We start from the raw sequence: 20,062 nt of genomic DNA, 5'->3' as shown, positions 1-20,062 counted from the left end.
TCCAAGAAGAAGTGGAATTAGACACGGGACAATTGGATCTATTGGCACAGGAGCTTTGGGAATAAAAGGGTAACCCCAAGACAATTGCTCACTTTTTCTGGATTCAAAGCACTCCATGATTTGTCAGATGTGTCCACGAAGGACAACCACCACCAGGAAATGAATTATTAGGTTCAAACCATTGAATAATTGAGGAAATAAATTATTAGGTTCAAAACATAAGAGTCCACACATGCATAATCTATAAATGACCAGTTATTAAAGAATGATTATTAACATAGCCATTAAAGATCCATGGCCCTTACTTAACAATAAAACTAACTCTCTGTTGCTTTTGCCCACTGGTCGTGGTTCTGCCCATTGGAGACCTTGCCAAGTTCCCACATTCCCACATATGAGGTTTCAGACATTTTGAGTCCCTGCCTACCCCTCCCCACCACATCTTCTCTTTTGCAGCATGAACATCCCAATCCTTTCTTCTGTTCCTCACGCAGTTGTTTCCGAGCTTGTTGCCATGGTGGATTCCCTTTGTTGGGGTAGTTATATTTGTTCCCTCAGTCTTAGAGCACATCTTCTTAGCAACTTTATCATTCTGTTGCATGGGTGTAAGTCATAGCTTACAGAGAAACATACGATGGATATATCTAAGCCCTGCTGATATTTCTAGGTGTCTCTACCTTCCAAAGAGGCACTATGTTTCATCTCTGGTCTGACCCGAAGGCCCATGTGGAAGGTCTACTTAAAGCCAGAACAACCCTAAGCTTACAGGGCTTCTAGGAGCTCTGCAGAGACAAAGACCTAGAGCTCTTGCTTGGACTGTAGCACTGAATGGAAAATCAGAGGAAGGAGGATCAGGATTGGAGGGAAGGAAGGAAAAAAGGGAGGGAAGGAAGGAAAAAAGGGAGGGAAAGGAGGGAAGGAAGGAAAAAAGGGAGGGGAAGGAAGGAAGGAAGGAAGGAAGGAAGGAAGGAAGGAAGGAAGGAAGGAAGGAAGGAGATGTTATCTTTTCTCAGATGCCTTCCACATTTTCAAGGATCACAGGATGATTCTGAAGTTGGAAGACCTTAAGCCATTACATTTTTCTTTGTACAGGCTTTTACCGATTGTCTCTATTCTGCCAAACACTGCTCTAGTCATCAAGGCTGTAGAGATCAAAAATTCAGTTCCTGCTCTTTAATCTCAACACAGTACAAAAAATAAACAAGTAAATAACATTATTGTAAATGAAACAGTAACTCACAACTGTTGGGCATGAAGCAATTACATGATGCCAAACTGTGCCACTGTTGCCTTGGAGAGGGCTGAATGGTATTACCCAGCAAGTGAGTCTCCTCTGCCCCATCCCCATCCTTACTCAGCCATGGTCTCCAACAGTGAAGACAAGGCCAGTCTAGCTGGCAGTTGTTAGATGTTGCAGACTTTGTGAGACTTGCAGCCACCTCAGGTGTAGGAGACGGATATGGCCATATGGCCATAGATCCTGGTTTACCTAGGACAGACATGGTTTACACTCACTTTCCCAGCATAATTCTTTAAAATTTTTTTTTAAATGTTTGTTTATTTTTGAGAGAGAGAGAGACAGAGTGTGAGTGGGGGAGGGACAGAGAGAGACAGGGAGACACAGAATCTGAAGCAGGGTCCAGGCGCTGAACTGTCAGCACAGAGCCCAATGCAGGACTTGAACCCATGAGCCATGAGATCATGACCTGAGCCAAAGTCAGACGCTTAACCCATTGAGCCACCCAGGCACCCCTCCAGTGTGATTATGAATAGCACACCTATTCACTCTCAAATACACTACAATCTAGATGACAAATTATATGGTCACCCTAGTGATAAGATATCTTAATCCCAGCAAGCTCTGAAGGAAGAAACTTCTCCAAACTTTACACAGCCCTAAACCCCATTTTACCCTGAACATCTTTCCTAATTTCCTACTGGCTCTTTCCATCATTTTTGCCAATCATACCCCACCATCAAGAATGGAGGTAGATGCTGATAGTGATTAGAAGACTACACTGTATGTTAACTAACTTGAATTTAAATAAAAAAAAAATAAACAAATAAATAAATAAAAAGAAAATGAGAGTTTTTGATGTTTGTTTTTTTCAGGGACTGCATTCATAATTTTTCTCCTGGGGACGTTTATCACCTTTTGATAAGAGGCTCCTGAGAATCAGTGTTGGATTTACGTGTTCCGCACTTTGTAGCACCAAGGATCCTGCTTAGTTTCATCCTTGTCCTCTGAGTCACAAAAGAGGACAGCAAAACATCCTAAGACAAAATGAAATGTAGGATGTCATCGGACAAAACAAACCAGAGAGGAACATTTCAAACAAAACAAAAAACCCCCAGGCTGTTTCAGAAAATGTCATCACCGTAGAAAGGGGACAAAGAGGAACACAAGGTAAATTGGTGAGGCAGGTCTGAGATGTCCAACTCCCTAGTCAAAGAAAGTCAGGGATGACAGAGGTATCAACCATGATGAGGATGTTATCCAAGGGGATAAAGAAGAAAAGCTGTCACAGCTGCTAAGGCAACCATTTCTTGCCCATGTACATCTGTTCGGAGAATCCCCTTCCCACAACCCTGCCCGCGCTGTTTGTAACAGAAACCACTCTTGATTGGCCAAAGTTGGTTGGACCAAGGGGAGACCATTGACCCCAGAGAAAACAAGTCACAGCTGGGCTTAGCTGATCTCTCTCTCATTTTCCTCTCAGTCATTTGGGGTATGTGATACACCAACCCAATTGGTTGGTTGCTTGCATTGTGAAATCATGTGGAGTCACAGTGACTATTTCTGGTCTTTTTCGCCTCCACTGAGAAAGCCAAAAACAAACACCGTGATGACCAAGAGTAATAGAATAACTCAGACTTTTGGTTCCAGTCCGTTATGAGGCTGAGCTGTACCTTGAGTTCTTGTGTGCCAAATGAACCCCTTCCATACTTAAAAAAAAAAACAACAACTCTTTTTGGCTTTGCTATTTATGTGTTTCTGTTTCTTGTAAAGGAAACCCTGAATGAAGGAGAAGAGGGCGCATCAAAGGTTATCTTTTAAGCGAGACAGGCGAGTGACCGGTCGGGTTTCCCTTTGGTTATTTTGGTGTTGGCTGGCAAAGCCCATGTGGCAGGTAGCACAGCACCTTAGTGTCTCTGCTTGTCTCTGCATCTGTGAAATGGGGATCATATAATCTGCCTCTTAGGGGTTGTTGTGAGGGTTCGATGAGTTGAAATACGCAAAGCCACGGAACAGGTGATAGCACATCTGCCGAGATGCGGCCCTCTGCTCCCTCCTTGACTGCCAAAGAACACAGAACCCTTTATATACACAGGCATTTACGTGTCTGGGTAGTTTTACTGGAGATCTGGGGAGTTGGAGCTGGACACAGAGTGGGGGATGATCACAGAAATAAAGAGACCAGTGTTCCTTGGGGTCCTCTCCCCTCCACTGGCCTCATGATGTCCCAGCTTCATTCACCCATGGCTTCTTTCCCCCTTTACTTCTCCATTAATAACACACCAGGCAGAGGAACCTGAAGATGCTTTGCCAAAGGACAGTTTTCTGCTTTCAGGGGGAATCCCTGTTCCTATGTACCTCCTCAGGAGGGTGCCAGAGAAAAATACAGGACGCCAGTTAATTTGGATTTCAGATGAACAACAAATTACTTTCTTGAAGTATAAATACATCCCCCAAATTTCTTGGGGTATACTTAACACTCAAAATACATTTGTTGTTTACCTGCTGGAAATTTAATTGACATTGAAAATTTAACTGGGCATGCTATATACATTTATTTGCTAAATCTGGCAACCCTATCCTTCAGGCCTTCTATTTTGCTCTTCGCATGTCATTTGTTTATTGCCTTTTTATTTCTGTCTCCCCAGCCCCTTAAGGGAAGTGACTGTGTGTTATTCATTTTTGTGCCCTCAGTGTCTAAACCGTCCCCAGCATTTAGTAGGTGCTCAGTAATGTGTTTGCTGGACAAAGATTCCACAAAGGCTTATTTTCTGCTTTCTCAACACTGCACCTCAGGTGCCCCCTCTCAGAGCATATCAATCACGTTCCAAGTGCAAGTGTTTCATTTCGTGTCTTAGGCACCCACATGGCGCTTTTATACTGAGAAGGCTCTGCCCCTCCTGTCCACGGCCTCATGTCGTCCCAATGTCTCAGCAAGGTCTTGAAATCGTGAAAGGTCAGAGCCCTCCGATCTGTGCTGATTTGGGTCACCATTTCCTTGAGACTTCCTTCGCCTCTTCTTTGATTAAAGCTGGGTTTGCCTCACCTCCCGCTTTTTTAGCAATTACACTAATTAAGCTAATTTTTCTTTGTTCTCTCTTTGCAATTTGCATAAATGGCAAATTTATATATAGTGTCCCTAATTCTCCTGTAACTGCTTTGTAATTAGCAGGATGCTCAGGCTAAATATAAATAAGTACAGAAGGAAAAACAGCCTTCTGCTAAAGTACCGATAAAGGCTGGGAGACAAGAAAAGCAGAGAGAAAACAATCCTGAGCCCTGTTCTAAGCTCATTATGCCTGATTGGGTCACAGTTGGAGGAGACTAGCTAAAGGTCAGCTGCTGCCAGAGTGTCTGAATGCCCCGCCTCCCAGAACAATTTCAGCACAGATTTGGGACCATTTACTTGTAATAATACCACTGCACAATATTTCAAAGGGGCGGAGCAGCGGGGTATGAAGGAGACAGTGGTATGGCGGTCAGTGGTGCTGGTCTGTTTCCAGCCAGTAGGGTCGCGCTGAGTTAAGGAACACCAACACCGAATACCTGGGTTCCCGATGCTTTCCAGTCGCCACACTCTAGAACACTCAGGAAGCCCATCATCCCGTCACTTGCCAGACGTGAAAGCATCCCAGTGATGGAGACATGCTTAAAAGATAGTATTAAATAAATACTGAAGACTTCCTTCCACAAATGTCCATTAATATACTACGACAGGGCTTATACTAGAGTCCTATATGAATCGGTTTGGTATAGTGATTACAGAGGTGGTCCTTGGATCCTGGTCTTAATCCTACCTCTAGCTGGTGATCTTGGGCAAAGTCTCTTCTTGTGTTAAGTCAAAGTTTCCTTTTCTTCAGAGTGGGATACCACAGACTCGTCGTGGGGGTGCTTGGTGAGACGAGAGAGCAGCATTAAAGCACTTGGCCCAGTGCCTGAGCCCTGCAAGCCCTAATACAATTTGATGTTCAGTTTGTTAGGTCACATGACTCAGTCTGCATTGGTTTCCAGTGAACTTCATTGGTTTCAGAAGTATGTGGGCTCAAGACCTGGAACCTTGGGTGACCCAACCAAGGAACTATGGGAAGACCTGTCTAAGAAAAGAATCATCTTTCCCCTAAATCTTGGAATTGCGATCATAGTTATTGTAACAATGATGTCAATGCTTCATGTGTGTGTATTTCCAGAAAAGTCTATAAAGAGTCCCCTCTGCGACAAGTATTGCCCTAAGCACTGGGCGCACAGAGATGAATGAAACTCGGTCTTCGAAGTGGGGAGATAGATGGTTAAAGTGTCCATTCCAAAAGGGTGAGTAAGATCCATGCTGGTCTCAAGGACTCAGAAGAGGTGGTGTCCCTTTTGGTGGACCAGAGGCTCCAAAGAAGGGTATGTTCACACCGCGTGTTGACATCGTTTCACTGTGGAAAGACGGTTTAGAACTCCTCTTTCCCCATTTTTTAATGTATGTCTTTAAAAATGTATTTTTTATATTGCTATATTGTCCATTATATATTAGAATATGCATATAATTTATAAGTAGGTAATACATACACACAGGAGTGCCCGCTCAAAAATGTTTGCTAAGAGTAGAGTGAAATCAAAGGAAGCAAAGAAGAATGAAGATCGAAGGAAGAAAAAGGAAGTGAGGAAGTCTTCCCAGATGAGCAAGTTGAAAGCTGTAGCTCCATAAAGGCAGAGGCTGCTTCTCCCTTCTCCCTTACCACGTCCCCAGTATGTAGGATAATATCTGGCCTAGAGGGGGCACTTAGTATCTGTTGAATTTAATAGATGAGGTAAGAGGGTAGGAGAACAGAGGAGACGCCCCCTGAACTGTCCATGTGCCATGATCTGAATGTGTGTGTCCCCCTTTCCTAAATTTATATGTTGAAGGACTAATCCCTAAGGTAATGGTATTTGGAGGTGTGGCCTTAGAGAGGTAATTATATTTAGATGAGGTCACGAAGGTAGGGCCCCCATGATGAGAGTAGTGTCCTTATAAGGAGAAGAAGAGACACCAGAGCTCACTCTCTCTCACATGCACACGCTGAGGAAGGCCATGTGAGGACAATGAGAAGGGGGCCATCTGCAACCCATAAATCGAGTCCTACCGAAACCTGGCCATGCTGGTACCCCTAATCTCCAGGGTTATGGCCTCCAGTTCTGAGAAAATTAAAGGTCTATATGTAAACCACCTAGTCTGTGGCATTTTGTTATGGCAACCTCAGTAAGACACCATGGTCACACGACCTCCAAGTGGCCATGACTTGTATGATTTCTTAAATCAGAGAAGGGGGAACAGGTCCCAGGAAGAAGGTTATGGGCTAAAGTGCACAGGCTGGAGACAGCCATGTGTTTGGGGAAGCGAAGCAGCTTGCCGTAAAGTAGGAGGCAAGAATGAGGTTGAAGGTGCAGACAGAGCCAGGCAACGGAGGTCCCTGGGTCAGGCTGAGGGGCTTGGAAGTGACATACACGCCTTTTGGTTGGTCACTGTCCAGCAGAAGTGGAGAGTATAGGACATTTGCACTAACAAATGGCCTTCAGACCCCGAATCTCACTGGAACTGGTTTCATTTCCCTCAAGATGTATGACCGAAGGCTGGTCTGAGACAGCCCGTTGCTGTCTGGGATACAGGAAGGTGGCTATGCTGGGGGACCACCCCTAGATTTGATGATTCCCTAGAAGACTCACTCACTCACAGGACTCAGCATATAGTCTACTCACAGCTATGACTCATTACTGTGAAAGAACACAAAGCAGAATCAGCACAGGGAGAAGTGCAGGGGCCAAGTACGGGGGAAACCAGGTACAAACTTTCAAGAGTCTGTCCCGGTGGAACCACCCAGAACGAGCATGATTCCTCCTGCGATGAGTCATACAACATGTGCGAAATATTGTCTACCAAGGGAGCTTCCTGCAGATTTAGTGCCCAAAGTTTTTATCGGGGCTGATTGCATAGGCATCCTATGTATCAAAATTCCAGACTCCTTGAAGGAAAGCAAGAGTTCAGCATAAACCACATTGTTTGTGCAAACAGTTTGGGTTCTGTGGGCCACCCTTATCAGTTAGTGGATGGTGGAACCCTCTTGAAATCCAAGTTCCTGGACACCAGCCAAGGGCCAGCTTTGCAAGCAGACCAAGAGACAGTAGGGATATCAGGTTCAGTCATGCTGTGTTAACTCCTCTTTGCAAAGTAGCCTTTGATGTTATCAAAAGATGTACTGAGGATAAGGAGGTACAAAAGAGAATATAAAAGTGGCAAGAGCCACTCTGACTTGGGTTAGAATTCCAACCTGGGTTTTTGAAAAATCGTAATAATGTTTTTATTATGTTTTATTCCTTATTGAATAATAGGTTTTATTATGCCTTATTCCTTAGCAAAATGGGATGACAGTAGTTCACGGTGTATTAATGAGAGTTAAATGGGATGATGTATGTAAAGTGCTGGTTTGTTCTGGCCTCTGTGCCCAGCATGGTGTTTGGCACAGGGAAGACTTCCAGTCAATGTTTATTGATTGGTCCAGACAACTTCAAGCAGATGGTCAGTCAGCAGGGTGTCTTTCAAAACACTAGAGTCAAGGCTGGCATTGGTGGGCAGAAATTCTTCTCCATTGGGTGGATGTTTCCAAGGATGTTTCTGAGAATCTCAGAGACACTTTCTCACTTTTCCTGTCTGATAGAATCCAAAGATCCCTTGTTCCAATGTTACATCATTGGAAAAGTATTCCGTTACAGATACGTTGAAAAATCCAGAAAGGGTTTTTTTTCACTGTGGTTGGGAGGAATATTTTCAAAAATTGGAGGGGGGTGGGGAAATTTTTTTACGAACTTTTTTTTAAGAGAAATATTTTAATGGTGTCAGGACAGAAATGCCTTTTGTACCAAATGTAGCTCATTACTGGCTTCTCAAAGGAAGCCTTTGTTAGCACTCCCAGTAGCTGATGAGTGCCGCTTCAGCGTGATGTGAGGAAAGAATACAGATTTTGTCTGAATTCCAGACCTACTTCAAATCCTGGTCATCCTTTGTGTGTGACCTTAGACGGGCCAGTTAAACTCTCTCTGAGTCTCAGTTCCTTCTTTTATCAATGAGAACAGAAATACTTCCTGCTGGGTTTTGTGAAGAAGGTGAAACAGGATTTATGCAAAGCTTCTATGGAGTAAGTGGCACTAAATGTTATCTCTCACTGGTGATAAAATTCGATTATTTAGAATTCCAATTAAGCGACATTTTCCCCCAAAGGCCAACTAATTCCAAGAGACCCCCCAAGGAAATGCCTTTTGATATTTGGTTCAAAATCATCATCATTGGCTCTTCCCCACTAAAAGACGAAGTACTCACACTGTATTGGGCAGGTTTGCTGAGTAACAAGCAGCCCCCAAATCCCAGCGGCTTGCAACAGACACTCATTTCTGTATTGCATCACGCACTGGAAGCTGCGGTCTGACAGTGAGTGCGTGCCTCTGCTCCATGTGTCTTCTCATCTGGGGATCTGGGCTGGAGGGGCAGCCCCTCTGAAGGACGTGTCCATCCCTGAGACCAAGGAGAAGAGCAAGAAGGTCAAGCCCAAATAAGCAATTGTGTGGGAAACTCCTACTCAGAAGTGATACAGCCACTTCTCTAGCCCGTTGGCCAAAGCCCAAATCAATAGAGCAGGGGAGCACACTCCTCCCATGTGGGAGGGAACAGTGAATATTCTTGAACATTCATGTGATATGTTGCATATCTACTCTTCACACTCTTTGAAAATATCATCTTATGCTGCTCCCTCCTGATGTTCATAAACTCTTTTGGAGTGAATACAATTTGATCGTTTTTGTCATCTGAATTCAGAGTAGGCTCTGGGGCCTTGAATGCGGGGTACAGTCTGGTACAGTCGGTACATTTCCCGAAGTGTTCAGTTGGACATTATTAGTGTTTCCTAAGCTTGTTATCTGCCAGATCCCCACTATCCCTTTTTTTTTTTTTAATGTTCATTTATTTTTGAGAGAGACAGGGACAGAATGCAAGTGGGTTAGGGGCAGAGAGAGAGGGAGACACAGAATTCGAAGCAGGCTCCAGGCTCCGGGCTGTCAGCACAGGGCCCAACACGGGGCTTGAACTCACAAACTGTGAGATCATGACCTGAGCCGAAGTCGGACGCTCAACCGACTGAGCCACCCAGGCGCCCCTACCCACGATCCCTTTTTACCTGACCGTCTCTTAGTTGGAACACACTCTGGGAAACAGTAATGAAGAGTACATAAGTTGAGAACCTGCGAGGTACAGAAATCCCTCACGAAATAGGTAGAGAGCCAAGTGGTTGGGATCGGGGTGGATTCACAGAAGCCAGAGGCGAACATAAGGAATCCCTCCTGGGCACAGCTCAGAGTGTCTCAGAGCCAGCAGCACAGGAAGGTCAGGTGGAAAAGGACAAAGCCTGAGAAGTGGAGAGGCCACACCCGATATCAGCTCTTTGCCTGGCTCAGAGTCTGGTCAACACGTACTTGTTGAATGACCGAGTAATGAACGGAGCCTGGGACCAGTGGCAGAAACTAGGGTAGGACAGGTGTGGCAGAGGCAAACAACGACTGTGGGTGGGGAACAGGAAGAGCAGAACTGGGAGATGAGGGGGTCTGGACTCAGCTCCTCAGCCTCCCCACCCCACAGCCCGAGCTGTGGTTTCACCAGACTCACACAGGTGTGACCAGATGGCACCTCGCCTTAGGCACCTGTGATGTGTCACTTTCCTCATGTGCCGGGCTTCTCTGCTCCCAGGATGGACACTCTGGGCTCCCAGGATGTACTCCTTCTGAGATGCTTGCTACAGGCTTCTCAAATCCCACAGTTGGAGCAGCCGGTTGCCCTTAGTGGCTCTCTTCATAACACAAGTGTGTCGGACTCATGTCAGCTTGAACACGAGCTTGGGCTGCCCTACTTCTCCCACCCCCTCTGTGTCTAGCCTGTGTCCGTGCTCACATTTCCAAAGAGGTCACTTCCTCATCAGCCTGAGGATCTGTTCTCAAGGAAGGCCAGGCTCAGACACGACACAGCCGGTGACTGAGCCCACTGTCCAGGACAAGTGGGGGCAGGCTTTACATCGACAGGCAGGGACGCCCAGCGGTCAAGGACACGGGCTGCGGCCCGGACCTTCCAGGTTTATATCTCTACAGTGTTCCTGCGAGCGTTGGACATGTTAATTGACGGAAGGCACCTAGATCGGGGTGCACACAGAGTGCTCTGTGAGCGTTTAGCTGGGTCCAGCTTGGGTGAGCCAGTGAGATAGAGATTAGTATCTGTATCTTAATCCACACGGAGGCTGAGCTCTAGGACTCCCTGCCGAACCTGCTGTGGTGTCCTGGTGCCGGGGGGCCTGGCCTCAGGGGACTTGTCCTTCGCCTCTGCTCTAGAGCACGTGTCATGTGCTTTGCGCACTTCCACGTGGCTCATCCACGCGCCAGCCGGCCCCACACGCGGGCAGCGTGGAGGCCAAGACACGACGCTTCGCTGTGGCTTTCCGCTCCGGCTTCTGCCTAATTCACTCCCTCTCTTGCCTTTTTCTCCCCAAACCCCGGCCTCTGCTATGCAATGCGCTGTGACAGCCAGCCTTCCGGGCCACCTGGGGCCGAGTCCTCCTCACTGCCAATTCCCGGCTGTAAAGCTGTCGGCCTCTGGGCCTGGTTGGGTTAACTCACCTATGACCTGTGGAGAGGGCCCCGTGTGAGTCTAGAGGCGGCCTGTGTCCAGTTGATAGCGTAGCACCTGCGGGGACATAACGGAAGGTCGGTATGTGGGCTTCACGCCCTCCTTCCCCACCTGGTACCCAAATTTCCCCGGACATCCCAGCGACCAGTGACCTCAGCTCCTGACCCTCCCACTCATGCCAGAGATCAGTTTCTCTTTTCTCACCTGGCCGGCCTTAGCACAGCCGTGGTTGTCTTCTGACACTGGCTGGGATTGGCCCTGGAGTCTCCCCGCAGGCGTCCCAGAACCCCACCGCTGCCCCTCCTTTGGCAAGAGCCCCGTGTCCGGTGAAAACGCTTCTTGAAGTTCAATACAATACCAACGGAGTGCCTGTCAGTGCCCCTGACCCCCGCGCGACAGCAAATGGCCCGAGCTGCATCGAATGGAGAGGACACCCATGGGTGGGAAAATGTATTGACTGTCCCCCTTTGCACGAGGTCGGTGGGAGTGGAGACCATAGCGGGAGGAAGGAGGTCACAGCAGGGCCTAGGTCAGAACAGGACGTGACAGCTCGGTCCTGGCAGGAAGGACAGGACGCACACTCTGGGCGTGTGGGGCAGGGAAACGAAGATCCCATTCGCAGAGGCGTGGGCAGGGGGCAGTCGCCTGGACCTGGATGGGGCGGAGTAGGGGGGAAGTTAGCAGATCGCAGGCAGAGAGCGCCTTAGAGAGAGGACCATCCGGCAAGAGACGTGACTTTCGACGCAGGGACACCGTGGACCACGGGCAGCAGCTACGCAGCAGAGAGGACCCAGCGCTGACATCTCTCTAGCGCCCCCTGCTGTCCTGTGTGCCCTGCCTCTGTTTGCAGGCTTCAGGGCTTTAAGGGGAGCCTCCCAGCCCGCTTGTAGCAGGGCCACCCACAAGTGCAGGACGTTTCACGCCCCTAGGCAAACTCCCAATTGATAGGCAGAGGAATCCACAAGTCCACGCTGCTGTTTTGCCGTGGACTCTCAGTGGGTCAGCTCGAGGTTCATTCTGCAAGGTTCTTCAGGAAATCCTGGTGGGGTGGGGGAGGGCTCATCTGTTCACACACCATCCCCGTGACCTTTCCCTCTTCTCGTCCCCACTGCTCCCACGTGCTTCCTGAGACCACCTGCCCCATGAACTCCCTTCCTTGGGGACCCCGTCCTGGACCTCTGGGACGACTGCCGGAGAGTTGTCCGGAAGCGCACACGGGATCCGGATGGATCTGGAGAGCAAGCGTGCAGGGGGGACGTTTCCAGAGCCCAGGTCTTGGGGGCACAGGAAAGGGGAGGCCCAGCTTTGGAGGTGCAGGTGCCCAGGAAAGGGTTCGTGCAGAACTGGACACCTGAGTCCGATCTTTCGGAAAGAAGTTGTCTTTCCTCAGACTGAAAATCTTGTGGGGCCTGAAGGAGAGACCCTGTCCCTGCTCCTCTGCAGGAGAGGAGCTGATTGGACACCCATTCATTCTACCCCCCCCCCCCCACCACCACTGTCCTGAAAGGCTCTGATATGAGGGAAAAATATCCTCTCCAGGGAAGTCTTGCCCTTCATGCTTTGCCAAACGCCTCCTTAGTAAGGGGACCCACAAGCCTGATGCAAGGAACTGAGATTCAGAGAGAAAATGCTTCCAAAGAAACGGTTGCACCAAAGGCTGTTGACTGTGGCTCTGGGGCGCCCTTGGCAATCCTCACTGGAGGAATCTCTGCAGGCGCTGCTACACCCCGCCCCCGCCTCCCCTTCCCCCTATGCCCTGGGACAGGTGCCTCTCTCAGGTGCAGACATCTCCGCAGGAACGGGGGAAGGCTTTGCATGGTGGGTTGGAAGCTGCCTGATGCACCTCAGGGCAGCTGCCCCAGATGGTTCTTTGATGCTTCTCTCGACACCTGCCATCTTAGAGGGGGTGGGGGGCTTAGAGGATGAGGGGGTATTGGGACTGTGGTCCAAATCTCTCATTTATGGTGGGGAACTGAGGTCACAGTGGGGGAAGGACGCACCCCGGGTCACCATGTGCAAACAGCAGACCGCCCAATTCGTCATTTTCAATCCTGACAGCGAAGGAGCAGAGTCGCAGCTAAGGTTTCAAGCTTTGACCTGATTTGTTTCTTCCGGAGACCTTCAGATATTCTCCTGGATTCTAATACCCTCAAGGGCAGAGATCCCAATGACCAGTCTCCCCTGAAATATATAAATCAATTACATTTCACATGCATTACTGAGTCCCAGGCATAAACCTGGCCCTGTGTTGCATCCTGGAAGGTGAAAGGTGTACAAGACAAAAACAAAACAGACGCAGAAAAGCGGACTCTGCCCTCAAGACCTGGTACAGAAGACGGGCCGGGTCCCTGCTCGCCAGTCAGGTGGGCGTCCTGCCTACACTCCTGGCCTAGCCTCCTGTCCCCATCCCCACTCATCCCTTCTGAGAGAACTCATGTACTGAACAGCTATTTTTATTATTAAAGGTTTTTAATGTTGATTTTTGAGACAGAGAGAGAGAGAGAGTCAGAGCATGAGCAGGGGAGGGGCAGAGAGAGAGGGAGACACAGAATCTAAAGCAAGCTCTAGGCTCCGAGCTGTCAGTGGAGAGCCGGACACGGGGCTCGAACTCCTGAGCCGTGAGAACAAGCCCTGAGTCAAAGTCGGATGCTTAACTGACCTAGCCACCCAGGCGCCCCTGAACAGCTGTCTGTTAACTCTGTCCATCAACAACTCTGGGAAGTAGCCACTGTTATTGCCCCATTTTACAGATGAGGACACGTCAGCTTCCGTCCTCCCCAAGCCACATATCAGGAATCTCTCAGTTCCCGTGGCTGACATCGAATTAACTTCGATGGGGACTTCATTCCAGGTGGGAAAGCCTGGTTATGTCTTCTTTTACCTTCCCAGGTGATAGTTGCCTTCCAACAGGGGAGCCTGGACAGGTCGTGCCTCAATCTATTGCTTTGTGGCCTTGGCTATGTGCTTGTATTGCCTTGGTGGTAAAGTCAGAAAAAGATAGTAGGTTCCAGTCCAGAGGCTCTGGTTCAGTAGACTCTATGAGCTGTACTTTTTAAAAAGCTCCACAAGATTTCGGAAGTACACTAAGGGTTGCCAAGAGCTTCGGCTCCAACGACCTCAAGCCCCGGAGCAGGCTACAGTTGGGATGAGAAGTTCTGGAACAAATAGGGCTCAGAGATGTTGAAAACGCACCATGCTGCCCCCTCACCACAGTCAGAGCTGTAACATTCAAAACAGGTGCTGATTGTTCAGCTCTTGCGAGGGCCAGGTGCTGTGTTTGGTCCCTTAGACACATGATCGCTAATCCTCCCAGGGACTCCGTGAGATACTTTATCTCCATTTTATGAAAAGGAACCAAGGTCTACAAAACTCCCCTGTGGCCCGCCAAAGGCTGTCCTCACCACATCCCGGCCCACGGCCTCTGTCTCACATCCCGCGTTTCTCACTCAACGGGTGGTTTTCACCCAAAGGGTCTAGCGTGGACTTCACAGCTAAATTACGACTTGGCCCAAGTCTTACAGGTGGTAACGGGGACGGGGAAGGTCGGAGCCCAGTGTTGTCTCTCCCCAAACCCCATGTGCTGTCCGTGAGCGCTAAAGACTTGCCAAATGCAGGGATAAAAGACATCGCTTGTGTACCCAAAGAAAAATGTACATTGTTGGGGGTACTTGCATATTTAATCAACTGTCCTGGCTGTCCACGTGGAGGAAGTCCATTCTTCGATCAAGGGGCCCCGGGAGGATGACCACTAGGTGGCGCTGTTCTAAGCACTGAAAACAGGAAGGCAGGTATGACCCACTGGGGTTGGCACAGACAGTATAGTGAGACAACAGCGCCCTGGGTGCAGTGACAGACAGGCACGGGTCATCGTGACAGCAAAGAGGGGTCGGCTTCAAGGGACCAACGGAGGCTTGCAGACAACATGCCCCTGGCGGCTTCTTGAAGGATAGTGAGGGACTGACTGCCAAGAGTGTGAGGAAGAGTTTGCACAGAAGGGACAACAGGACGAAGGTTTGGAGCCAGGAATCAGGGCTATTGTTTGCACGGGTGCATAGGGGTGTGTGTGTGTGTGTGTGTGTGTGTGTGTGTGTGTGTGAACATGCGTGTGTGAACACATGTATGCCTGTATGGTATAGCAACAAATGGTTCCTTGTGGACTGAGGACTGTGTCTGAGGTAGTGAGGAGACAGGGGCCAGTAACAGAGGATCTTCTGTCTAGCGCTGGTTATGTTTGGACTTCATCCAGGTTGTCATGGGAGATAGGATACAAGGGACACTGTCCTGTTTTTATTGTAGAAAATTTCAAATATTTGAAAAATGATAGGCAGCATTGTTCTGACAAATAAGCAGGTAGCCACCATCCAGAATGGACAGGGGTAAACGTTCGTTCTGTTTGCCTTAGGGCTTTAAAAAAAAAAACGTGAAAGCATCAGAGGTAGAGGTGAGGTCCTGTTCTCTCTTACTGCTTCTTCTTTTTTTTTTTTTTTTAATTTTTTTTTTCAACGTTTATTTATTTTTGGGACAGAGAGAGACAGAGCACGAACGGGGGAGGGGCAGAGAGAGAGGGGGACACAGAATCGGAAACAGGCTCCAGGCTCTGAGCCATCAGCCCAGAGCCCTACGCGGGGCTCGAACCCACGGACCGCGAGATCGTGACCTGGCTGAAGTCGGACGCTTAACCGACTGCACCACCCAGGCGCCCCATCTCTCTTACTGCTTCTGATCCCTGCCCCTCCCCAGGGGGACATGCTGCCATCAACCTGAGGTTGGGGGTGAAGTTTCCGTGCCTGCTTCAAACATGGCGCCCGTTTTCGCATACATTGCCTCGTATGTTTTTGCAATTGTAAATATTAAATTCTAATATTCCGTATGTTGCATTTTGCCACCAATGTGAAAATGATCGTATTTACTCATATTTTCTAGAATAAGCTATGGAGGGTGTTTTGGTTTTTTTTTTTTTTTTTGGTATTATTGAAAAAAATCTTGTGCAACCCATGTATCGCAATATGTTCCCGTTATTTTTACAAGTTTTAAATTTTGCTTTAATTCGTCTTAAATTTGTTTTTGGGTAATGACATGAGGTTGAGATCTAATTTTATTGTTTTTCATATTAATCAATTGCTCTGTACCATCAATTGAACAGCCCTTTCTTGTCCACTGATTTGTAATCCTAGTTTTTTTCTAAAGTTGTAATATATGGGGGCGCCCTGGCCGGCTCAGTTGATGGAACATGCGGCTCTTGATCTCGGGGTTCTGAGTTCAAGCCCCATGTTGGGTGTAGAGATTATTTAAAAATAAACCAAAAAATCTGAAAAAATGAAGTTGCAACATATGGGTGACTTTCTTTCTGGGATCTCCTTTGTTTCATTGATCTATATGGAAGACTGTTTGCAAAGTAGGCACCATTTAATGTAAAGGAGGCCAGAAGGGAGAAGGGTAGGGACAGCTGGTGAGTTAACCAAAAGTATTTGTCCATGGTTTTGCTCCTTAATCCCCTAAGGTGGTAAATCTGATCAATAGGTTCTTCTAACACGGAACGTTTTTTCTTCATGTTTTTTTGTGTGATTAAATACCTTGCTGGAATCCATTTGCTAATGTTGGGATTTTTGCATTATTTGCTCAAAACCGCTATTGCCAGGAATTTTTCCTTTTCACTATTATTCTCATCTCTTTGCTATTGAGTTTACCAGGTAAGTTTTTTATCTTGCCTTATGATTTAGGTCTTGCAGTCGCCTGCCAGCCGTGGTCTCAGTTTCAGCTGGACATTCTAGATCTGAGTAGGGCACATCTGGCACCAGGTCACTGGGAAGGCTGCAGGACGCACACCGCCCCTGTGGCAGGCCATCTCTCCGTGGTGGTGGTCTCTGTAGCAGGTGACGCAGCGGTCCACTGGCTATTCTCAGATCACCCAAGTGACTTCTCAGGTGCGGGGACAGTGACCCCAGGGGTAGATTTAGGAACCACGGGCTAAAATCAGAACCAACGTGCCCATTTACACATCAACCCCATGCAGGGAAGCTCAAGTTTATAGCTTCCTACAAGCATTGATGGTCTCTCCAAGTCTCCTAGTTCACAATCATGGGGCTTTTCCCCCTCCTTCCTTAACCATATGTTATGCTGCCCAGAAGAGAGCTGACATTTCACCCTTATCAGGTGTCCAGGGTTAACCCATAGTCGAATGTGTCCACTCGGAAATAGCAGGCTTTGCTTTTCCTTTTATTCTCAGCTGGTTGTCCCCTTTCTAGTCTCTAGAAGAGTGTGTAGATGATAGAAACTGTCCATTTCGAGAAGGTTTAGTAAAACTTGCAATTTTCACGTGCTGTGGTGTTCTCTGTAGGGGGCAGGTTTTTTTTTATCATAAAATTAATTTACAGAATGGTCATTTCAGGCTTTCTATTTATGCTCAAGTACCTTGTGGTCATTTTTAATTAAAAATATTAATTTTAATCTGGTTATCACGATTATTGTGATAATACTATTCACTGCATCGTTTATTGCTAAAATTTCTCCTGAAACTGCAGTTATGTTTCCTTTGTCCTTCTTACTATTGTTATTTATGTCTTTTCTTTTTTCTTGAGCAATCTTGTCAGACAGCTATTTTATGAATTGTTTCAATGAACTAGCTACCTTTTAAAAAAAGAAATGTCTTTACATTTTTTTATTTAATTGCAGTTTGATTTTATTTTTATTTTATCATTTCAAGTTCCTTTCACTATGTTCTATGGTTCTTTTTCCAGCTTTTGAATTAAATATATATCTTCCGAAGATTTAATTTTTTTCTACTACATACATCTAAGACAATAGATTTCCCTCTAAGTATTCTTAAACCACATCACTCTAGTTTGAATGGATAATGCCTTTGTTGTCGTTCACATCTAGATTTCCATTATGATTTCTGTTGTGACTCATGAATTATTAATTGTGCTTTTTTCAATTTCTAAACATATGTTTTGTTTCCTTGCACACTTTCCCTTAAGTAAGGTGGTGGCAGCCTATTCTCCTTACAGCAATAAAGCAGAAGGTTCCCAGAAAAAAAAAAATAATGCTGGAGGTAATAAACACATTAGGTTTATCTCACAGAAAAAAAGAGAGAGAGAGAGAGAGAAATAACTTTCCTAAATGAAGTATACAGCTGCACAGAATGATGTTTACTTACCAGCCATTTTTTCTATGGGCATGTTATTCAACTAACATTTAGTGAAAACATGCAAGGGAACTGTTGGGGGGTGAGGAGGCAGTCAGTGAAGAACTCTGTGCTGGGCCAGCAGGGAGCATGTGGGGCCAGCAGAGAGGGGCACTGACTCGGAGAGGTGGGTGAGGACCTTCCTCGGAGGGCATGGCTGAACTGTGCCTTGTGGAAGAAGCAGGGGATGGCCAGGTGGTAGAGAAGGCTCTCCAGGCCTGGAAATGGCCTGGGCAAATGCATGCGGAATCACCAAGGAGGTGGACGTACGTACGATGCGGGGATGGCTGAACGTTGAGTCCTTTTCCAGCAGCTCCTACAAATAAGGTCAGAAACCTGAGTAGGGTAGGCTTCTGAAGGGATGGTTCGGAAGTTGAACTTCACCTCTGTCCGCAGTCCTCCAGCCTCTCTAGGGACTCACGCTGCTTCCTTTGCTCCTAGTGTTCACCTTCCTCTACGGGAGAACAAGAGCTGGCCAGTCTCGAGGCAACAAGAAAAGCATTCAACTCGCAGCCCGACAGGTGGAGAACAGAAATGATAGCACGACACTGACTGAGCTTTTCCCGCGCCAGGCCCTGGGCTGGGTGCCCTCAGTGAATGACCTCATTCAGTTCCACCAGCTGGACTCCGTCCCACCACTGGGCCTCCCATCACAGACGACGAAAGGCAGTTTTGGGGTGGTCAGCGCCTGCCCGTGCACAAAGCAGCGGAGGCAGGATTCAGTCCCTTGAATGTCCAACAAAAAAGCCCAGGTCTCCCTCCTTGTTTCTCTGGAAAATAAGAATGTCAGTTTTTCTTGTGGGACTCCCAAAAGCAATAAGGCCGACTTACAGGCGACCTGAAAGCTTACCCACAGCTTTGTGGCAATTGTACAGGAGAGTGTCACAGGCGACCACAGCAATGGCTAACTCAGGGAACAACTCTATCATTTTGGACGCTTCCAGCTGACAGTAACAGATTAATCCACTAAATGTGGCCTGACCAATAGGGTTTTCTTTTCCTCTGCAATACGAAGGCGTCCAGCTGGAGTTGGTTCGAGTACTGACTCAGCATCTTGAAATGCCCTCGACAAGGACCTAAGTGCTCCCCTTCTCTGAGCTGACCTTCTCGGGGCATAAATCATCCCACCCCTCATGGTCCCAAGGTGTCAATGCCAGAATGAAAAGGGAGGTAAGCGCTTTCTTTTCTTTTCATTTCTTCTTTGTTTTTGTGTTGTTTTAAATCTGTTTTTATCATGGGGTGGGGATGAGCATTTTCTGGGTGTCTCCCCTGAACTCTGAACACTGCATACTTCTCTTTATGCCTCATCAGCCCAAGCTGATCCCTGGGCCACCGCTTGCCGCAAAGATCTGGCACCTTCATCCCCCGTCGGGAGAGCTGAGCCCTGCTGGGACAGAGAAGGGGAAAGGCCACGGGCATTGGTTGGGCAGCCCACAGCGTCTGCTCATATGGTTTGGCTGCCGGTCCCTGCTTGCATTTATTGTCTGTGGATTCACCCGCACGTCTCCCTAATTAGGAAGGGAAACCGTGACTTACTACTTAAAATTTATTTGGTGGAAACACTTTCAAAACCAGGAATTCATTGATCATTCAATCTAGACAGGAAATATTTGCTGCGAAACCTACTTCGTGCCAAGGTAGGTACTAGAGACAGGGATAAAAACCACCTGTCATTTCGATCATCCCCATCCTCATCTTCATCATCATCCGGTGATTCCTTTGTAGTATAAAAATGTTAATAATCCCTGAGTCTGCTGTCACTGAGTCTCTTGTCAGAGATCTTTACCTCCAGGGGTGACAGATCTGTACTTATCCTCAGGCATTTTTAAGTATGGTGGTCTTCCCCTCCTGCCCCAGGCATGGAAGGAGCTGGAAGGACTGAAATGTGGGGCAGTCCAGGCAGAACTCACCCCCAGGGAAGCAGCGAGCCTAAAGCAGGCGGACGCTATGAGGCTGTAATTCC

General features: G+C 47.6%; 1 long non-coding RNA gene across 1 annotated transcript; it reads left to right on the top strand.

Annotated features, from left to right (window-relative positions):
• The first annotated feature begins 16,197 nt into the window (after window positions 1-16,197).
• Window positions 16,198-19,848, top strand: LOC147571808 (uncharacterized). Its single transcript, XR_015246714.1, has 2 exons — window positions 16,198-16,840; window positions 19,115-19,848. It is a non-coding gene; the product is annotated as an uncharacterized LOC147571808 (long non-coding RNA).
• Window positions 19,849-20,062: the final 214 nt, after the last annotated feature.

The sequence above is a fragment of the Puma concolor genome, chromosome F2 (genome assembly GCF_028749965.1).
Source record: "Puma concolor isolate L17-30 chromosome F2, mPumCon1.1.hap2, whole genome shotgun sequence".
NCBI classification, from domain to species: Eukaryota; Metazoa; Chordata; class Mammalia; order Carnivora; family Felidae; genus Puma; species Puma concolor.
This window is presented reverse-complemented; position numbering and strand designations above follow the sequence as displayed.